This window comes from Triticum dicoccoides, chromosome 4A, assembly GCF_002162155.2.
Source record: "Triticum dicoccoides isolate Atlit2015 ecotype Zavitan chromosome 4A, WEW_v2.0, whole genome shotgun sequence".
NCBI lineage: Eukaryota > Viridiplantae > Streptophyta > Magnoliopsida > Poales > Poaceae > Triticum > Triticum dicoccoides.
Genome location: NC_041386.1, coordinates 627,803,353 through 627,809,924, shown reverse-complemented (window position 1 = coordinate 627,809,924; position 6,572 = coordinate 627,803,353). Strand labels below are relative to the sequence as shown.

The 6,572-nt window shown below is 49.4% G+C and overlaps 1 pseudogene; it reads left to right on the top strand.

Annotated features, from left to right (window-relative positions):
- Positions 1–1,299: 1,299 nt before the first annotated feature.
- Positions 1,300–6,348, top strand: LOC119287511 (annotated as a pseudogene).
- The last annotated feature ends 224 nt before the right edge of the window (positions 6,349–6,572 follow it).

The window sequence follows — 6,572 nt, the reverse complement described above, 5'->3', positions numbered from 1 at the left end:
TAAGTTACTACCACTATGACTAGCCTAAAAAGTGTTGTTAATCTCCCGGATGAATCTGCATCTGATCTGACCTATGCGCCGGGTGGAGTAATGGCAACTGGCAGAGCTTAGTTTGGTGTGCTCGTCCACACTGTTTGGCACTGGAGTTATTATTATTGCCGGCTGCCGAATCAGGCAGCGCATGCATCATGGGCAACTTGATCCAGGAAAAAGTGAATACATAAACCACAACAAAAAAAGCCGAGAAGGAAATCCCTTGTAGTAACATTGTTTATCCACACACGCATGCGTGGCGTGAATGTGCCGATGGCTTCTCTGAGATTTTTCAGACAGCGATGTAATCAATGAGCTGGCCAAGTCTTGATTCACTCTACGGAGCAGCCGCAGTAATTACTACGACTAGTACTAGTAGGAGGTGGCCTCCTCGAAGGGAAAAAGAAGAGGGGCAGTAATAATGGAGGCCACAGCACAAGACAGCCTACTGTACGTGTATACTACTCCGCAGCCGGTCACAGATGATGATGACCAAATCAAAAGCGCGGGCTTTTCCGCTTTGGTAAAAATGATAATCCTAATCACGTGCCACTATTTGCCAGCGATGCATGCTATTGCTAGTACAGCCTTGTTCTATACAGACTACAGCCCAAGTGGCACCCTACAAATACACACGCGCAAAGCCAAGCAAAAAAGTTGACAGCGAACAAAGTTATTCCGGCGTACCTATGCTGTACAGACCGGCATGAAGCATCTCTTTTTTACCTGTGCGATGCGAGTAAAAAAGCGGTTGGCCAAAAGGAGAGGGTCCGCACATTTACCTTACAGTTTTGCTAGATGAGATATAATCTAATCTCATTCACATTTTATAGCCATTGAATGTATTACTATAAGATGCGTGTGTGCTGATGTGGGTTGTATCCGTTCTTGTTTTCAAAGTGAATGAGACCAAATTATATCTCATGTAAATAAGTTCTACGTATTCCATTTACCTTATCTAGTCATTTTACATATATCTGCAGAAAGTAGTGTGAATAAAAATCAGTCGGCAAAAAGACTATCCAAGAAAATCGACATTCTGGTCCCTAAAGAAAGATAATAAGTAGACATTCTCTTTTTATGTGCCTCGAAAGAAAAGCGGCACTTGGTCTAAAAAAGAAAAGAAAAGCAGTGAAGGAAAAATGGGTATATTCGGCAAGAAAAGGGAAATAAAAAGAGCGGCAGTTGCCTTTTTTTTTTTGAGAAAGAAGAGCGGCAGTTGCCAGACGGCTAGTACTAAACAAATGGTGGGGTGGGAGAGAGAAACCAGAAAGCAGAGCCCAAACCAAACCAACCCACACGGCCACGCCCACGCCACGAGACGAGAGTTTGCACGAACCAACACGACCGCCCGCCCCCGCCCCCGCCCCCGGAGGAGAGAGAGAGAGACAAGGGCCGCACCGCAGTGGCCACCGAGCAACGGAACAAAGAGGCACGGCAAGCGAGGCCACAGCGAGAGGGAGGAGACGGTTGCCGAGAAGGAGAGGGAGGGAGGAACCTGCCAACGGCACGCACAGAGCCTCCCCGGCGACCGAGGCGGCAGGCGGCGACGGCTCGGGCATCCATGGAGGCGTGCGCCTGACCGGATAGGCCACGCTACGCTCGACATGAAGGTGTCCACCAAGGAGCAGCAGCAGCAGCAGAGGGCGTCGGCGGAGGAGGAGGCCATGGACTTGAGCGCCGGCGGGCCGGGGGAGGAGGAGGAGGAGGCGGCGCGCCCCTCCGGCGCCGGCGAGGGGGGCACGGTGGTGGTGGGCGTGCGGGCGGACGCCGAGAGCCGGGCGCTGCTCACGTGGGCCTTCGTCAATGCCGTCGCCGCCGGGGACCGGGTCGTGGCCGTCCACGTCGTGCTCGCCTCCGCGGCCGAGGCCGCCGCCGCCGTGGACTTCGACGGCATGCTCGCCGTCTACGAGGGATTCTGCAATCTCAAGCGGGTCAGCCCCCTCCCTTTTCAACCGTTGCTTGCCGCGTGCGCTGTAAAAGGAGTTGGATGGATGGGAGTTGGTCGCCATTGGCCAGCAACCAAGCATGTGAACCCCCTTCCGGCCTTCCCCCTTTATTCTTCGCCCGCCATTAATTGCTCCATCTCTTGGAGCAGTAGTATAATTTCCTGTGGGCGCGGCTCGGAGGTTTGGATTTTAACAACTTTTCTTCTTCGGCGATTCTTCCGGGTGCTGTGCCACCCAAAATGCTATCTTCTCGGCTGATTTCTTGGCTTCAACAATCGATTCTCCACAGAAATCTCCTCTCCATGCCAAGTTGGATTTCCGGGGGCTGTTCTTCCTCCACCATTTTTGGATCTATTATCGACTAGCAGTAGCATCCATCCAGCGTGCGTAATCGCGGTGTATTCTAATCAGATCGTCTTGACCCATGCTGCAAAGATTCTTTTTTTTACTCCTCATTCTCATGGATTTCCTTCTGTAAAAATAAAAATCCTGCCGATTTGTCCCCCCATAGCAAACTGCTGGAGAATTTTTGCCCCTGTTCCGTTCAAAAGCGGTTACCACACTGATCTGCTGGTGAATTTGCCATCTACTAGTACCAGTTGCTCAACTTCAGCGTGGTAACGAACTTCCCCTTGTGCGATGTGATGAACAGATCAATCTGAAGGTGAAGATTTGCAAGGGCTCGTCGGTCCGCAAGGCGCTGGTTCGCGAGGCCACCCTGTTCGGGGCCTCCAAGCTTGTCCTGGGCATCACCAAGAGGAAGCGCACCATCGGGTAAGTCCCCCACCATCACGGAAGCATTGGATCCTCGGTGCTTGCCACTATCGAGTTCCTCAACTTTTTCCACCCAATCATTACCACCCACTGTCGTTGAACTTTTGCTTCGGATTCATTTGCCAGGTCCTCGCTGTCGGTTGCCAAGTACTGCGCGAAGAAGCTGCCGGCAAAGTGCGCGGTGCTCGCCGTCAATGGCGGCAAGATCGTCTACCGTAGAGAATCGAATGCTCACTCCGGCAAGGTGTCGGCGGATGTTCCTGGCTGTGGTGATGATGAGATGTACTGTGTGCTGCCGTTCGGTGCCAGTCAGCAGGGTAAAGAAGAGAGCGAGTTGCCTTGTGATGAACCGAGCAAAGATGGCGCCGCCGCCGACGAAGAACAGCATGATGTTGGTGCAAAGGGCAGTCAGCCAGAGGAAGAACATCAGCCATCGAGTGTGAAACCTGCTGAGATGTCCACGGCGGAACAGGTTCAGACTGAAGCTGATCCTTCTGACAGGAACAAAGAGTCAACAATGGACCAGAAAGATGTGGTCGCCGATCTACCAGGCGAGGGTGCCAGTGTGCTGTACTGTGTGTTGCCGGAGAGGAGTGACCATTCAGTTGCAAGTACTTCGAGTCGGCAAGAAATTGACTCGACTGAGCCACCAGCCGAAGGGGATGGCGATCTGTTTTGCTTATTGCCCCCGAGGAATGGAAATTCAGGCAGGAGCAGCAATGATTCTAAGCGTTCGAGTTCAGGCCACAAAGATGATGGGGATCTGTTCTGCCGGCTGTCAAAGAATGGTGGACATTCAGGTGGGAGTTCTGGGGGATCCAAGCGCTCTGTTGGTGTAAGAAGTGTGTTTAGGGCCATCAGGCGGAGCAGTAGTTTCTCCAGTGATATTCCATTGAGCTTTGAAACATCTGCTGATAAGAGAGATGGCTCGGTTTCCATGGGTGCCACCGAACGTTCTTCTTCCGCAGTATCTACAGAACCTGAGGATTTGCAAAAGGAAACCCCTACTAGTTCTCCAATGTCTCTGAGAAGGCTGATCGAAGGAAGGTCTGACCGCTGCCGCCTGCGAAGGAGAATCTTCCACCATGAAAGAACCTCATCTTTTGAGTGGGCCAAAGTGTCCATGGTTCAATGGGCGATGAGGCTCCCAAGCCGTTACAGTTCTGTGCACCCGGACAACAAATCCTTGAAATCTGATACAAGTCCGAGGTTGCGTGGTGATTCAGAATGTGATTCCACTTCCACTGCTGAGCCAGAATCTATATTTTCTTTCTCTTTGTATGATGTGGCATGGCCTCCCAGTGAACTGGGATCTCTTCAAGAAGAGTATTCTTCAGTATGTAGGCTGTTTAGTTATGAGGAGCTGAAACTTGCTACATCAAACTTCTCACCAGGTAATTCTATTTGGCATCTACATTGCTCTATTATATACGTTTGTTTTAGCAAAACTGGAACCCGATTTTCTTTCACTAATACAGATATGTTTTCTGCGAAACTGAAAGCTAATCTTCTTTTGCAGATATGTTGATTGGGAAGGGAGGAACTAGCCACGTTTACAAGGCACAATTAAATGATGGCACCTTGTATGCTGCAAAGATTCTGAAACCTTCAGTTGATGCACTTCAGGAGTTTATTACGGAAATTGAGACTGTAACCAGCTTGCAAAATGAGAATATTGTCTCACTAAGGGGATTCAGCTTTGATAACTACTTCCTTGTGTTGGTGTACGATTACATGCACCAGGGAAGCTTAGACAAAGCGCTTCATGGTAAGCATCATGATGAAATACGCGACCTATCCCATCCCCAACCCTCTTTTTAAGTGGACTAATATTATGTAACTGTTCTTCAGGCAAGTGTGAGCATAGCCTTAGCTGGGAAAAGAGAAATAAGATAGCAATTCACATTGCAAAGGCGCTTGAATTTTTGCATCATGGTGGTGTCACCGAGTCTGTGATTCACGGAGATGTTAAATCTGCAAACATCCTCCTCTCAGAGGATTTTGAGGCCCAGGTATAAATATTCAGAGATCTGTTTGCAAGTACCAAGAGAAAATACTCTGCTTTTCTCTTTTCTGCAGTGACTACTTTTGAAATATATATTATACATGCAAGTGCCTTAATGCGTAAGCAGTGATGGATGAATTGTGGTTAGCCTGTAACTTGTCAAATTCTGCTCTGGTCGTGACATCGTCTCTGTTTTTAAAATTTCAGCTGTGTGATTTTGGGTTGGCAAAGAAAGTTTCAGCTTCAACCCCTCACCTAACATGCACTGACATCACAGGAACTTTTGGGTGAGTATCATCTCTGAGCTATATATGTTTGTTGCCACTTTTATGTTTTATGAAATGTGAAGTGTCTAAACAAATCACTGCTGCGACAGGTACATGGCACCTGAATATTTTTCGCACGGGAAGGTGAACAAGAAAATCGATGTGTATGCATTTGGGGTTGTGCTGCTGGAGATAATTTCAGGGAGAAAACCCATTATAACAGGATGTGCGAAGGGCCAGGAAAGCCTGGTTGGATGGGTGAGTAGAGTACCCCCTCACTCGATTTATACGCCTAGCTGGTTCATCGGAACAGTAACATGCTCTGAGAACAAGATAGTAGCTGCACATACATATATAAAAATGGCACTAGGCTGTTGCTGCACTTGCTCTGTTTCTCTTTGTTGACTTCATACTCACTCTTGCGGTGCACAAGTGAGATCTGCTTTCCCTTTTCCTAATTTTTCGCACTTGCTTTCATTTCAGGCAAGGCCACTACTTTCAAGTGGGGAGATCAAGCAGCTGGTGGATTCGGCTCTGGGCAACGACTATGACTGTGACGAGATGGAGAGGATGACGCTCGCCGCCTCGCTGTGCACGAGGACGTCTTCTGATTCCAGACCTGAAATGCCGCTAGTAAGAACGCATATAAAACACTACCAATATCTCATGAAAACCATGCTGCCCCAGATATCTGACTTGGCTAAACTTTGTCCACGCGAACCCAGGTGCTGAAGCTGCTGGAGGGGGACGATGAGACAGTCCAATGGGCGAGGTCGCAGATGTGCGCAGGCTCGGACGTGTCGGACGAGGAGGCGATGACCCCGCGCTCAAACATGCAGTCCCATCTGAACATGGCGCTGCTGGGCGTGGATGAGGAGGAGGACACGCTGTCGCGGTGCAGCACGGAGCGGACCGCCGACACCTCGGCGGACGGCGGGTACTGGAGCCGGTCCTCGAGCTTCGACTAGGCGATCCAGCCAGCCGTCTGTGGTCTCTGTACAGTTCCTGACGATTGGTTGTGGCATCTGGACTGGGGAGATTCTTTGGTGGGTGCTTGGCTTGGCTTGCTCATGTAGGAAGGATTCTTGAGTGGGTGCTTGGCTTGGGTTGCTCTGCTCGTGTGTGTGTGCAAGGCGAGAGATGTCTGATGCTGTTGTTGATGCTAATTGAATTGAATTAGGAGTTGCTTTTGTAGTTTTGTAGTAGCAGTTGTAGATCTATCTAACCTTTGCTGGCCTTGGGTGCAACATTCTACGATTATGAGGAATGAATGTATGGTTTCATGGTGCATCAGGATTGGAATGAAATCGATTGCTCTCAACCTTTTGCTTTTGTGTTACTTGCTGTCTTCTCCTTGGATGCCATCCTGAACAATCATTCAGATCCAGGCACTGTTTACCTGCCCTCTCTCTCTCTCTCTGACACTGAAGTCTGAAGATACTACCAAATCTGAGTTGATCTTTTCAGACTGTAGAGAAGAACAGTTCATTATAGCGCAAACTGCAAAGTTTTTCGCCTAATAATAACCGAAGGTGTGCAGCGACA